At 37.2% G+C, this 16,159-nt stretch overlaps 1 non-coding gene across 1 annotated transcript; it reads right to left on the bottom strand.

Moving 5' to 3' along the window:
* Positions 1–1,599: 1,599 nt before the first annotated feature.
* On the bottom strand, positions 1,600–1,707 carry LOC148579922 (small nucleolar RNA R71). Its single transcript, XR_015899243.1, has one exon. It is a non-coding gene; the product is annotated as a small nucleolar RNA R71 (small nucleolar RNA).
* Between the last annotated feature and the right edge of the window lie 14,452 nt (positions 1,708–16,159).

Here is a 16,159-nt window from a genome sequence, read left to right as displayed (position 1 = left end):
TTCTTAGTGTTCATCTTGACATTCAAAATGTTCTTGGTGTTCATCTTGACATTCAAAGTGTTCTTGCATGCATCATGTGTTTTGATCTTGAATTTTCATGTTTTGAGTCATTTTGATGTTTTTCTCTCTCCTCATTAAAAATTCAAAAATAAAAAAATATCTTTCCCTTATTCTTCTCATAAATTTCAAAAATTTGGATTGATTTAGTCAAAAGTTTTAAAAATCTAGTTGTTTCTTATGATTCAAGTCAAATTTTCAATTTAAAAATCCTATCTTTTCAAAACCTTTTCAAAAATTAAATCTTTTTCATTTTTCTTTCAATTTTTTTCAAAAATTTTAAAAATTGGTTTTCAAAATCTTTTTCTTATCTTTATTTCATATTCTCCAAAATCTTTACTAACAATTAATGTGATTGATTCAAAATTTTAAGTTATTACTTGCCTATTAAGAAATGTTCAATCTTTAATTTTAAAATCATATCTTTTGTTTCTTGTTAGTCAAGTAATTAACTTTAATTTCAAAAATCAAATCTTTTTAAATTTCTTTTTCAAATCTTTTTCAAAATAAATTTCAATCATATCTTTTTCAAAACTTAATTTCAAAATCTTTTCTAACTTCTTATCTTTTCAAATTTGATTTTCAAATCTTTTTCAATTAACTACTTGACTTTTTGGTTTGATTTTAAAAGTCTTCTATTTCAATCGTATCTTTTCTCTAAAATTTGAAAACTAAATAAATTAATTACTATTTCTTATCTTTTCAAATTTTATTGTGTTTCTCTTTTTAATTTTCGAATTCTAACTAATAATTAAAATAAAAATAAAAATATTTTTCCATTTATTTTAATTTAAATTTCGAATTCTTCTCTCTCTCTCATCTCTTTCTATTTATTTATTTATCTACTAACACTCCTCTTCCACTCAAAATTCGAACCCCCTCTGCTTCTTTGTGTTTGAATTTTTCTCTTCTCCTTCTTCTATTCTTCTCTTCTTCTACTCATACAAAGGAATCTCTATACTGTGACATAGAGGATTTCTCTTCTTTTCTGTTCTCTTCTTTTTCATATGAGCAGGAACAGGGATAAAGACATTCTTATTGAAGCTGATCCTGAACCTGAAAGGACTCTTAAGAGGAAACTAAGAGAAGCTAAAGTACAACCCTCTGGAGAGGACCTAACAAAACTTTTTGAAAAAGAAGGAGACATGGCCGAATAACAATGGTGGAGATGCAAGGAAGATGCTTGGTGACTTTATTGCACCCTCTTCTAACTTCTATGGAAGAAGCATCTCAATTCCTGCCATTGGAGCAAACAATTTTGAGCTTAAGCCTCAATTAGTTTCTCTAATGCAATAGAATTGCAAGTTTCATGGACTTCCATTGAAAGATCCTCATCAGTTCTTAGCTGAATTCTTGCAAATCTGTGACACTGTCAAGACCAATGGAGTTGATCCCGAGGTCTACAGGCTTATGCTTTTCCCTTTTGCTGTAAGAGACAGAGCTACAACATGGTTGGATTCACAACCTAAGGAAAGCCTGAACTCTTGGGAAAATCTGGTCAGTGCTTTCCTAGCCAAATTATTTCCACCTCAAAAGATGAGCAAGCTTAGAGTGAAAATCCAAACCTTCAGACAGAAGGAAGGTGAGTCTCTCTATGAAGCTTGGGAAAGATATAAGCAATTGATCAAAAGGTGTCCTACTAACATGCTTCCAGAATGGAACATCATTTGTATATTCTATGATGGTCTGTCTGAGTTGTCAAAAACGTCATTGGACCATTCTACAGGAGGATCTCTTCATCTGAAAACCCCTGCAGAAGCTCAGGAACTCATTGAAATGGTTGTAAATAACCAGTTCATGTACAGCTCTGAGAGGAATCCTGTGAACTATGGGACGCCTTAGAAGAAGGGAGTTCTTGAAATTGATACTCTAAATGCCATATTGGCTCAGAACAAAATATTAACTTAGCAAGTCAATATGATTTATCAGAGTCTGAATGGATTGCAAGCTGCATCCAACAGTACTAAAGAAGCATCTTCTGAAGAAGAAGCTTATGATCCTGAGAACCCTGCAATGGCAGAGGTGAATCACATGGGAGAACCCTATGGAAACACCTATAATCCTTCATGGAGAAATCATCCAAATATCTCATGGAAGGACTAACAGAAGCCTCAACAAGGCTTTAATAATAATAGTGGAAGAAATAGGTTTAGCAATAGCAAGCCTTTTCCATCATCTTCTCAGCAACAGACAAAGAATTCTGAACAGAGCCATTCTAGCCTGGCAACCATAGTCTCTGATCTATCCAAGACCATAGTAAGTTTCATGAATGAAACAAGGTCCTCCATTAGAAATTTGGATGCACAGGTGGGTCAATTGAGTAAGAAGATTACTGAAACTCCTCCCAGTACTCTCCCAAGCAATACAGAAGAAAATTCCAAGAGAGAGTACAAGGCCATAACCATGACCAATATGGCCGAACCTGGAGAGAGTGAGGAGGATGTGGGTCCCAGTGAGAAAATCCTCATGGGATGTCCTCTGGACAGAAAGGAGTTTCCCTTTGAGGAACCAAAGGAATCTGAGGCTCATACAGAGACAATAGAGATTTCATTGAACTTCCTTCTGCCATTCATGAGCTCTGATCAATATTCTTCCTCTGAAGAGGATGAAGACATCACTGAAGAGCAAGTTGCTAAATATCTAGGAGCAATCATAAAGCTGAATGCCAGGTTATTTGGTACTGAGACTTAGGAGGATGAACCCCCCTTGTTCACCAATGAACTGAATGTATTAATGAGACAGACATTACCTCAGAAGAAACCGGATCCTGGAAAATTCTTCATACCTTGTACCATAGGCACCATGACCTTTGATAAGGCTCTGTGTGACCTGGGGTTAGGGATAAACCTCATGCCCCTCTCTGTAATGGAGAAACTGGAAATCTTTAAGGTACAAGCTGCAAGAATCTCACTAGAGATGGCAGACAAATCAATGAAACAGGCTTATGGACTAGTAGAGGACGTGCTAGGGAATGTTGAAGGCCTTTACATCCCTACTGATTTCATAATCCTAGACACTGGGAAGGATGAGGATGAATCCATCATCCTTAGCAGACCCTTCCTAGCCACAGCAAAAGCTGTGATTGATGTTGACAGAGGAGAGTTGGTCCTTCAATTGAATGAGGACTACCTTGTATTCAAGACTCAAGGTTCTCCTTCTGTAACCATGGAGAGGAAGCATGAAAAGCTTCTCTCAATACAGAGTCATACAAAATCCCCACATTCAAACTCTAAGTTTGGTGTTGGGAGGCCACAACCAAACTCTAAGTTTGGTGTTGAGAGGCCACAACCAAACTCTAAGTTTGGTGTTGAGAGGCCCTAACCTTGCTCTGATTATTTGTGAGGCTCCATGAGAGCTCACTGTCAAGCTATTGACATTAAAGAAGCGCTTATTAGGAGGCAACCCAATGTTATTTAATTATATCTATTTATTTTCCATTTCTATTTTATGTTTTCTGTAGGTTGATGATCATGTGAATTCACAAAAATAACTGAAAAATCAAAAACAGAATGAAAAACAGCATTAAAAATAGCACACCCTGGAGGAAGAGCTTACTGGCGTTTAAACGCCAGTAAGAGTAGCAGAATAGGCGTTAAACGCCCAGTCTGGCACCATTCTGGGCGTTTAACACCAGAAACAGGCACCAGACTGGCGTTTAACACCAGAATATTGCATCTACTTCGCATTTAACACCAAGAATGGGAGAAAAGCTGGCGTTAAATACCAGAAACAAGCAGCAACCTGGCGTTTAACGCCAGAAGTGCACTTTAAGGGCGTTCTGCACGCCTAAATGGAGCAGGGATGATAAGTCCTTGACTCCTCAGGATCTGTGGACCCCACAGGATCCCCACCTACCCCACCTCTTCTTCTCTCCTCTTCACACCCTTTCATAACACTCTTCCCCAAATACCCTTCACGAATCACTTCCATATCTCTTCCCCAAATACTCTTCACCAATCACATCCATCCACTCTTCCCCAAAAATGCCACCTACCTCCAAATTTAAATTCCTTTCCCTCCCAAAACCCAACCCTAATACACGAAACCTAACCCTTTCCCCACCCCTATATAAACCCCTCAACACTACCTCATTTTCACACATCACAAACACTTCTTCCCCTCTTGGCCGAAGACACACTTCCCCTCCATCTCCTCCATTTTCTTCTTCTTCTACTATTTTACTTCTTTTTTTGCTCGAGGATAAGCAAAAATTTTAAGTTTGGTGTGGTAAAAGAATTGCTTTTTGTTTTTTTCCATAACCATTAATGGCACCTAAGGCTAGAGAAACCTCAAGAAAGAGGAAAGGAAAGACAATTGCTTCCACCTTTGAGTCATGGGAGATGAAGATATTCATCTCAAAGGTCCATCAAGACCACTTCTATGAAGTTGTGGCCAAGAAAAAGGTGATCCCTGAGGTCCCTTTTAAGCTCAAAATGGGCAAATATCTGGAGATCCGACAAGAGATTAGAAGAAGAGGATAGGAAGTTCTCTCCAATCCTATTCAACAAGTCGGAATCTTAATGGTTCAAGAGTTCTATGCAAACGCATGGATCACTAGGAACCATGATAAAAGTATGAACCCAAACCCAACCGGTCTGAAGTTACTATAGATCGGGCCATCATGATCCATAGCATCATGATTGGGGAGGAAGTGGAAGTTCATGAGATTATACCTCAAGAACTCTACAAGGTGGCTGACAAGTCCTCCACATTGGCAAGGTTAGCCTTTCCTCACCTCATTTGCCACCTCTGTAATTCGGCTGAAATTGATATAGAGGGAGACATCCACATTGAGGACAAGCCCATCACTAAAAAGAGGATGGAGCAAACAACAAAGCCCACTCATGGACCTCAACAAAAGCATGAGGAAATTCCTCAGCATGAAATCCCTGAGATGCCTCAAGGGATGCACTTTCCTCCACAAAACTATTGGGAGCAAATTAACACCTCCCTAGGAAAATTAAGTTCCAACATGGGACAACTAAGGGTGGAGCACCAAGAGCACTCCATCATTCTCCATGAGATTAGAGAAGATCAAAGAGCCATGAGGGAGGAGCAGCAAAGGCAAGGAAGAGACATAGAGGTTTTCAAGCGTTCCATTGGATCTTCAAGAGGAAGAACTAGCCACCATCACTAAGGTGGACCCGTTCTTTAATTTCCTTGTTCTTTATTTTTCTATTTTTCGTTTACTATGCTTTATGTTTATTTATGTTTGTGTCTTTATTACATGATCACGAGTGTCTAAGTGTCTATGTCTTAAAGCTATGAATGTCCTATGAATCCATCACCTTTCTTAAATGAAAAATGTTTTAATTACAAAAGAACAAGAAGTACATGAATTTTGAATTCATCCTTGAGATTAGTTTAATTATTTTGATGTGGTGACAATATTTTTTGTTTTCTGAATGAATGCTTGAACAGTGCATATCTCTTTTGAATTTGTTGTTTATGAATGTTAAAATTGTTGGTTCTTGAAAGAATGATAAAAAAGGAGAAATGTTATTTGATAATCTGAAAAATCATAAAATTGATTCTTGAAGCAAGAAAAAGTAGTGAAAAACAAGGCTTGCGAAAAAAAAATGGCAAAAATAAAAGAAAAAGAAAGAAAAAGAAAAAAAAAAAGCAGAAAAAACCAATAGCTCTTTAAACCAAAAGGCAAGAGCAAAAAGTCAATAGCCCTTTAAACCAAAAGGCAAGGGTAAAAAAGATCCAAGGCTTTGAGCATTAATGGATAGGATGGCCTAAAGAAATAAAATCCTGGCCTAAGCGGCTAAACCAAGCTGTCCCTAACCATGTGCTTGTGGCGTGAAGGTGTCAAGTGAAAAGCTTGAGACTGAGGGGTTAAAGTCGTGATCCAAAGCAAAAAGAGTGTGCTTAAGAACCCTGGACACCTCTAATTGGGGACTATAGCAAAGCTGAGTCGCAATTTGAAAAGGTTCACCCAGTTATGTGTATGTGGCATTTATGTATCTGGTGGTAATACTGGAAAACAAAGTGCTTAGGGTCACGGCCAAGACTCATAAAGTAGCTGTATTCAAGAATCAACATACTGAACTAGGAGAATCAATAACACTATCTAAATTCTGAGTTCCTATAGATGCCAATCATTCTGAACTTCAAAGGATAAAGTGAGATGCCAAAACTGTTCAGAGGCAAAAAGCTACTAGTCCCGCTCATCTAATTTGAGCTAAGTTTCATTGATATTTTGGAATTTATATTATATTCTCTTCTTTTTATCCTATTTGATTTTCAGTTGCTTGGGGACAAGCAACAATTTAAGTTTGGTGTTGTGATGAGCAGATAATTTATACACTTTTTGGCATTGTTTTTAGGTAGTTTTTAGTATAATTTAATTAGTTTTTACTATGTTTTTATTAGTTTTTATGCAAATTTTACATTTCTGGACTTTACTATGAGTTTGTGTGTTTTTCTATGATTTCAGGTATTTTCTGGCTGAAATTGAGAGACTTGAGCAAAAATCTGATTCAGAGGTTGAAAAAAGACTGCAGATGCTGTTGGATTCTGACCTCCCTGCACTCGAAGTGGATTTTCTGGAGCTATAGAAACCTAATTGGTGCACTCTTAAATGCGTTGGAAAGTAGACATCCAGGGATTTCTATCAATATATAATAGTCCATACTTTGCCTGAGTTTTGACGACGCAAATTGGCGTTCAAACGCCAACTTCCTGCCCTATTCTGAAGTTAAACGCCAGAAATAGGTTACAAACCAGAGTTAAAGGCCACAAACAAGATGCAACCTGGTGTTTAACTCCAAGAGAAGTCTCTACACATGAAAGCTTCAATGTTCAATCCAAACACATACCAAGTGGGCCCCGGAAGTGGATTTCTGCACTATCTGTACTTAGTTACTTATTTTCTGTAACTCTAGCTACTAGTTTAGTATAAAAACTACTTTTAGTGATTTTTTTCACATCTTTTGATCATTTTTGAGACTATATTTGTATCACTTTTGATCATTGATCACGTTTAGGGGGCTGGCCTCACGGCCATGACTGGACCATTATCACTTTATGTATTTTCAACGGTGGAGTTTTTACACCCCATAGATTAAGGTGTGGAGCTCTGCTGTTCCTCATGGATTAATGCAAAGTACTATTATTTTTCTATTCAATTAAAGCTTATTCTTATTCCAAGATATTCACTCGCACTTCAACCTGATGAATGTGATGATCCGTGACACTCATCATCATTCTCACCTATGAACATGTGCCTGACAACCACTTCCGTTCTATCTGCAATAGCTTGAGCATGTATCTCTTAGCCTCCATTCCAAAAGATCATTGTCTTCGTGGTATAAGCTAGAATCAATTGGCAGCATTCCTGAGATCCGAAAAGTCTAAACCTTATCTGTGGTATTCCGAGTAGGATCTGGGAAGGGATGACTGTGACGAGCTTCAAACTCGCGAGTGTTGGGCATAGTGACAGACGCAAAAGGATCAATGGATCCTATTCCAACATGATTGAGAACCGACAGATGATTAGCCGTGCGGTGACAGTGCACTTGGACCATTTTCACTGAGAGGACGGACAGTAGCCATTGACAACGGTGATCCCCCAACATACAGCTTGCCATGGAAAGGAGTATGAATGATTGAATGAAGGCAGTAGGAAAACAGAGATTCAGAAGGAGCAAAGCATCTCCATACGCTTATCTGAAATTCTCACCAATAAATTACATAAGTATTTCTATCTTATCTTATATTTTATTTATATTTTAATTATCAAAACCTCAGAACCATTTGAATCTGCCTGACTGAGATTTACAAGATGACCATAGCTTGCTTCAAGCTGACAATCTCCGTGGGATCGACCCTTACTCACGTAAGGTTTATTACTTGGACGACCCAGTGCACTTGCTGGTTAGTTGTGCGAAGTTGTGAAGAATAATTGAGATTACGATTGTGCGTACCAAGTTTTTGGCGCCGTTGCAGAGATCACAATTTCGTGCACCACCCACACAGATGTCATTGGAGCTAATGGATAGATCTCTGGTAATTCCCAAGGGGGTGATTGAAAATCTCTTGGTCAGAGTAGGAAAATTCATATTTCCAGCAGACTTTGTAATTCTGGACTTAGAAGAAGAGGGGAGTGATTCTATTATATTGGAAAGACCTTTCCTTGCCACAGCAAGGGCCATCATTGATGTTAAACAAGGAGAAATGACCTTGAGGGTAAATGATGAGAAGATCACCTTAAATGTCTTTTAGGAAGTACAATGTACTGTTGAAGAAACAAACTGCATGAGAGTTGAAGAGGAAGATATACATTGGGAAGAAAAAGCTAAGAAGACGCTCCTCAGCTCACCTGTGAAGCAAGAGATGAACAGTGGAGGAGAAGAGGGTAAGGAACATGAGAAGGCTAAAAAGAGAAAGCAAGAAAATATTGAAGAATTGATCTGTGGGAAGGAAGTTACTGACATTAAATCCAATGTAAAGACAGAAGAGCCACGAAAGAAAGGAAAGAAGAACAAGAAAAGAACTCCAAAAGGGTGGAAGAACAAAAGGATACCAACTGAAGGATTCTCAAAAGGGGATAGAGTGAGATTGATATACCAGCAGTTGGAGACAAATCCATAAACTGATGATTACTACACCATCAACAAGATACTCTCACTGGAGCATGTGGAGATTGACCATTAACATACAGGAAGAAGGCTCACAGTGAGAGGGGACAAACTGAGACACCACAATCATCAACCACCCTAACAAGGGACCAATGTCAAGCTAGTGACAATAAAAGAGCGCTCCATGGGAGGGAGCCCATGATTTAATATTCTTGCTGTTATTTTAATTTCAATAATTAATGGTTATTCTAGCATAAATTTGAGCTCTCATGAGTGGATTTGATAATTGCACACATCATTTTTGAAGCATATGCTTGACTCCTAAGTTTGGTGTGCCTAAAGGCACATTAAAATAGCTTTTCAAGCATGATTGATCATAGAACCATTCTAGAATATATACTCATTCTTTCTGTTTAAGTATATAGCCAAACATTAAGTTTGGTATTTGTATATGCTATAAATTGTAAGAAATTCACTTTTACTCAAAGGTTCAGATTCTTGAATAGATAAACCATACATTGCATCATTTTATGAGTTTATGGTAGCATGGTAGCAAAAAAAATGTTCCTTATAATGAATATATCAATTATGACATATATTCATTTGGGTTTTATATAAAGCACATAGCAGAGAGCAAGTTTGGTGTTCACCAAAATTTGGTTCAATTCTTAAGGAGCATATTTGGTTTTTCATAAATAAGGAACATATAGAATATTTTGTTTTTCTTTATTATTTTCCACTTAACAAACACCACCATATGAAGTTTAAAGTTTAAGCTCACTAATTGTCAGTTCACATGGTTAGGAATGATGAAATTTGAAGAAAAGGACAAAAGGGTATACACAGTCATCACAAGATAAAAAAGGGAGTCACATGTTCTTAGGGAAGTGTGCTCTCTTAGAAACAAAATCTGCATGGCTTTACACCTTGGAGGCCGAACCACATGCAACCAATGAGGGAGCAATCTTTGCCTTTATCCATCTCCACATGCACACCGTCCATTTCATGGCCTTTCAACAATGAATTGCTCAATCCCCACCTTTCCTTACAACTCAACCGGATCCTCCAACTCTTTGCTTTGTTTCATGCCTTGGCTATAAATTAGCTATGATACTTCCTGAGTTCACATATCCTTACTTTCTCTATATAAGACCTCCTCACTTATTTACCTTTGTTTCACTTAAACATTCTTTAAGCCACACACCTTTGCTTTCTTCGTATAAGCCTCCCCACAAAGTACATTATTTTTCTCTCACCCAAAGACACCACACCTTACCTTCACTTCCTTCCATCACAACCATGCCTTAACCGAAGCCTATCTTCTCTTCTTCTTTCTTTCTTTCCTAACTCATGGCCTCATCAAGTTCTAGAAGAAGGAAAGGAAAGGAACCTGCTGTAGCCGAACCACCAACCTATGATACCAAGAGATTTAAATCTCCATTTCATGAATCAAGGTATTATAGGCTAATAGAATCAAAGAAAGTCATTCCAGAGATGGGGTTCAGACTGAAAGATGGAGAATATCCCATCATGAGAAGAATAGAGGCAGAGAGGAGATGGAAACTTTTGTGTGAACCGCTCATAGACATCAGTGCAGTCATGATAAGGGAATTTTATGCAAATGCTGTGAGGACAAGTAAGGACAACCCTCCCTATAAAAGCTACGTTAGAGGGGTTGAGGTGGATTTCAGCCCACCATCCATTATGAGAGTCCTACAGATAAGGGTGATATCATATGGAGAACCCAGCTTTGAGGAAGGACTGCAGGGTGAGAATGACCCTAATGAAATATTAAATGGGTTATGTTTTGAAGGCAAGAATTGGGAAAGGGACTCAGAGGGAGCTCCAAGCCACTTGAAAAGAATGGATCTCATACCAGAAGCCAAAGGTTGGTATGAGATAGTGAGAAGATCCATCCTCCCTACTGCAAATACATCTGAGGTCACAATCAAGAGAGCAATCCTTACATATTGCATACTTAGGGGAGGAGAATTCAATGTACCTCAGCTCATAGCAGATAGCATTCAAGAAATAGCTGAGAATACTGGTAAATCAAGTAGACTTGGTCATCTAAGAACTATTCTGAGGCTGTGCAAAAAGAGCAGGAGTAATCTTTGAGGATGAGAATACTGAGAAGGTAAAATGAAGCAGAGGGATCACTAAGCAAAGCATGGAAGGTGTCACTGATGACACTGACAATCAGCAAGAGAGGAGATGTAACAACCCTAATTTTTGAAAATCAAATAATTAGTTATTTGTGATTTATTTTAAGAAAATTATTTTACTAAATATAATTAAATAGAGTTTCATGATAATTGGAGTTTAAATTAATTAAAATTTTTATATAAACTTTATTAGATATTTGGTATAATTGAAATTATAATTTTGATAATTGAAAAATAAGAAGAATTGTATAATTTAATTTAAATAAATTCTATTTTGAATGAGTTATGTTATTAATTTGAACTCTCAGAAATTATTTTATTAGAAATGATTAGATTGATATTTATAAATACTTTAAGTTTAAGTCAATTAATACTTGTGTACAATTTTTATTATAATTAGCTATTTTATAAATTAAAATTAAAGTTTCGGAGATAGAAAATAAAGAATAGTTATATCATTTAATTTGAATGATTAATATTGAGTTTGAACTATATTTTATAATTATATGATTAATATGCTTATTTTATAATTTAAACTAGAAATAATTAATTGAACTTAACAATATGATGATAAATAATGATCCTAAATATTTTTAATAGAGTATATTTGATTTTAAAATTACTCTACCCTCCAATTTTATCAAAATATCTATTCATATCAATCCATATTCTTTTATAAAATCCTAATTTCTAACCCTAATTCCCAAATCAAACTCAGAAACCCTAATTTTCCAAATTGGAAACCCTAACCCTAGAGACCCCATCCCTCACCCACAGAAGCCTCACAGCAAGAAAGGGGGGGGGGGAATGGAAACAAGGGAAGATGGGAATCAGAGAAGAGAAAAGGGAATCAGAGAGGAAGGGATGGCGCTACAACTAGGGCTCGCCGCCATCGCGCCTTGCTGCGCCGTCACCACCATTCCATGGAGCCGCCGCCGCCATCGCACTCTGTCACACCCTGCCGCATCTTGCTCGCCATCGTGCCATCTACCCATGCCGAAAAGGAAGAGAGAAACAGAGGAGAGTGGCGTCACGTCTGCTGTAAGCTCGCCGCCGAGGAAAGCCGTCGTGCCGTCACCATCGTCGTCCATCATCATGACCTGTCACCGTCGTTGGAGCCAGCTACCTTCGTTGCCGTTCATCCTTGTCGTCGCCGTTGCCGCTGGTCTGCCTTGGAGCCGCCGTCGAGTAAAACGCGAGGAAGAGGAGTTCTCGTCACTGTTGTGCACCCAGTCATTGCTGCTGCTTTCCATCCCGCCGTTGATGCTGCCGCCACTGCCACAACCACCCTTGAGCTGCTGCGCTGCTGTTGACCTATTGAACCACCACCTGAGCTGCTGTTGGCTTGCCGCTGCTGTTTTTTGGGTGATGAGTATTTTGGAGAAAAAATAAATCTCTCCCAAAACACACAAATCTAACCGGCAAGTGTACCGGGTCGCATCAAGTAATAAAAACTCACGGGAGTGAGGTCGATCCCACAGGGATTGAAGGATTGAGCAATTTTAGTTTAGTGGTTGATTTAGTCAAGCGAATCGAGTGTTGGTTGGTTGATTTGTGATTTGCAGAATGTAAATTGCATGAAAGTAAAGAGTGCAGGAAATTAAATTGCTGAATCTTAAGGAACAAGAAATTAAATGGCAGAAACTTAGAGTGCAAGAAATGTAAATTGCGGAATCTTAAAGTGCAAGGAATGTAAATTGCTTGAATTGTAAAGGGGACTGGGATGTGGATTTGTAGTAATTAAACAAGGAAAAGTTAAATTGCATCAGACAAAAGAGAAAAAGGGAATGGGGATTGAAACGGATCTTGAAGCAGTAAAGTAAATGAACATTAAAAGCAAGAAACAGAGAATGTAAAATTGAGATCTCAGGGCCCAGAGACTAGAAAACCAAGTCTAGATCTCAATGCCTTCCTAGATCCAACAAGAACAATTGCAAAGAAAATGTAAATTGCAGAGAAAAGAGATGAAGAGCAATTAACCGGAAATGAAATTCAATTAACAGTAAAGAAACAGAGAGATCCAAGATTGAGATTGAAACAGAATTTCTTCAATTCTCCAATCCAAGATCCAAGACAAATGTAAAATGAAATTGAAAGCAATGGAAACAAAGAAATTAAAGTTCACTCAATAACAAAAGCTCTCCGAAAACTATTATGAAAATTCCAAAAGGAAAGCTCCCCGAAGAACTTGAATTCTATCCTATTTATACACTTTCTTCAAATGATCTTCAAGCCTTGAGTTGGGCCTTTGCTCTTGGTGGAATTGGGTTGAAAGAGGCCTTGGTTGATTGCTCTTGAAGTTTGAAGAAGAACCAAAGTGAACCAATTGAACCGGTTTTGAGGTTAGCAAAAGTTGGACCAAAAGTTTGAGCCAAAGTTAGGGGTCTAACTTTGGCTCCAACTTTTCATAGCAGCCAGCACAATTTGCTGGTATGAACGTTGGTGCCAACGTTAGGGGTCTAACTTTGACCCTAACGTTGGCAATGCCTTGTGTGCTAGTGGCGCCAACGTTAGCCACCAAGTTAGGGGGCTAACGTTGGCGCAAACTTTTGCTCCTTCCCCATTGTAATTCATGTGCCAACGTTAGCCTCCAAGTTAGGGGGCTAACGTTGGTGCAAACGTTGGATGGCCAGGGAGGAATTCATGTGCCAACGTTAGCCTCAAAGTTAGGGGGCTAACGTTGGCGCAAACTTTTGGTGCCCAGGGGAGAAATTCATCTGCCAACGTTAGCCTCAAAGTTAGGGGGCTAACGTTGGCGCAAACTTTTGAAGCCCAGGGGAGAATTTTCAAGTTCCAACGTTAGCCTCCAAGTTAGGGGGCTAACGTTGGGGCTAACTTTTCAACCAAAAGTTTGTGCAAAAGTTTGATGCTAACTTTAGGTCCAGCTTCTTGCTTCCTGGTTCAATTTCACTTATTCCATTGTCCTCTCTTCACTCCTAGCCATTCCTTCTTGCTTCAACCTTTCTCCAAGCCTTCCTCACCTATCATTAATCAACAAACTCATCAAAGCTATGCTCAAAATCATGAGATATTCAATCTTTCATAATATGCAACAAATATAGCATAAAACCTCATGAAATGGCATGAATTCATATATGGTTGGTTCAATCAAGGGAAACATGAAAATCTACTCAATTAGCTTGCTTGTAGCTCAAGAAAGTGCATAATTCTAATGAAAATAAGAGAAAAATACTAGCTAAAATAGGCTAGGATGACTTGTCATCATTGGGTTCAAGATCGCTGCTGCTGTTCTTGCTCTACTCTGCTTCTGCTTCTGGTTTCTGGAACCTGACAAGAACGCCACTGCCGCTGTTGGAGCTGCTGTCGCTGTTGCTCTGATCCATTCTGAACCGTTATCGTCGCTATTTGGCTGATGCTGAGGCCTTCCATCATCACTAAAGCTTCCCAGAATCATTGTGGTTACCGCCGAGAGAGCTAAATGGGTGCTGGAAACTGCTAATGGAGTTGTCCTGTTTGATGATTTTCGTGAGTGACGACATTGAGGTAGGGGATTTATTTTAAAGTTAACCATTTTAATTTATGAATGCCAATGAAGTTTAGTGAATAATTGCGAATAATTTACAAATATTTTGTGTGATTAATTGACTGAAATGAACTCAGTTTGAGGTTGTGAAATTTGAATTAAGTTTGGTATTAAGATGATGTTTTAGTATTTCAATCAGTTTATTGAGTTTAGGTTATGGCTGTGAATGTTACTGGGTTTTGTTGTTGTGAGTGATTAATTGATAAGATTAATTTTGGTTTGCGGCTGTGATTGATATTGAATTTTCTGATTTTGATGTAATTGTTAAAATTTCTGATTTTATGTGATTATTCTAAATTGGTTGAGTTGTGGCTATATTCTGATTATTGAGAATAAGTACTTGCTGTTGATTTAGTTATCTGATGTATCGAAATGACTGTGAAATTGACTTGTGACTAGCTGAAATTTATTTTGATGGTTACTGAATGATTAGAACTTAAAGGATTAAACTGTCTTGAGAACCTGATTTTCTGAAATAATATAGTAACTTTAAGGGTATATAAATGATTCTGTAAAGGCTGAACTAATTTTTTGTGTCATGATTTATTGATTCTGGTTGTGGCTGAGAACTGTGACTACTTTTGTGGTTGTTATGATAATGATCAGTGGTTTGATTATTTTACTTGATCCTGATTAGTTGGGCTAGCTATGAGTACGTTATGTTTGTGCTTGATTATAATATGTGAATTGAGGATTGCTTGGTGAATGTTTGCTGGAGATTCTGATTTTGTTTGCAGGCAATACATTAGATGTTGAATTGATTTTTGATAAGCTAGGTTTGAACTTGTGAATTGGAAAAAGAACATAAATCAATTATTAAATTAATTCCTTAAAATCTGAATTGTAGCTAATGCAGTTATTTTAAAAAAAAAGTATAAAGATAATTTGTAATGATTGGAAACTATATGAAGCTGAATTCTTGGGTGAACATAATAGTTGATTATAGGAGAACCGAGATTTTGTGAATAATACATATATTTGTGTGTTTTGGTGTCAATGTTGCTAAAATTCTGGTTAAGTTGGGTGATAATGTGTTTGAATATTTGGGAATGAGGAACTATTAGTCTTTTGGTTAAACTAATTTATGAATTGATGAGGTTGAAGTTGGATTGATGGATTATGTGAGAATTGCGAATTGTGGATTTTCTGATTGATAGAGAACCTTTTATTTGATACTTTTTGAGAAAAGGTAGAGAAAATGTTGAGAAAGAGGGAACCCGTAAGGGTGGCTAAATCTGAGTTTTAGGGGAGGTGCTGCCGAAATTTTATAAAAACTGAGGCTTTGTGTGAAATGTTATTTTAAAAAATTTGGATTTGGGAGATTATATTATTTGATTTTGATTTACTAAGAAAAGAAATGAATTATATTTTTCAGTTTTATTCATTGAGAAAAAAATATTATATTTAAGCTGGATTTATACGAAAAGGATTCCATTTTGAGTTGATTTATTAAGAATAGAAATAATTATGTTTCGAATTCAATTTAATATGAAAAGAGTTATGTTTTGGGCTTGAAATAAAGGATTACTTTTCAAGAGTTTGGTGAATTTTATAATATTTGAATCCGAATGGTAAAGAGAAATGGTTTGAGCCAAGATATTGTAAAAGTGAAAGATGTAAAGTTTGTATAGTATGATTGAACAGAGAAAGAAAGAGGTATTGCATAAGAATGTCAAGGTGATGATGAATAATGAGAATGATAATGAATGATGATAATGAGAATGATTATGTGATGATTTGTTGCTTGAGGCAACCCAAGAGATATTTATTTGTTGCTTGAGGCAACCCAAGAGATGTGTTTATTCATT

The sequence above is a fragment of the Arachis ipaensis genome, chromosome B10 (assembly GCF_059453495.1).
Source record: "Arachis ipaensis isolate K30076 ecotype BB chromosome B10, ASM5945349v1, whole genome shotgun sequence".
Lineage (NCBI taxonomy): Eukaryota > Viridiplantae > Streptophyta > Magnoliopsida > Fabales > Fabaceae > Arachis > Arachis ipaensis.
Note: the sequence above shows the minus strand (reverse complement) of the source record. Positions and strands in the feature narration are given on the sequence as shown.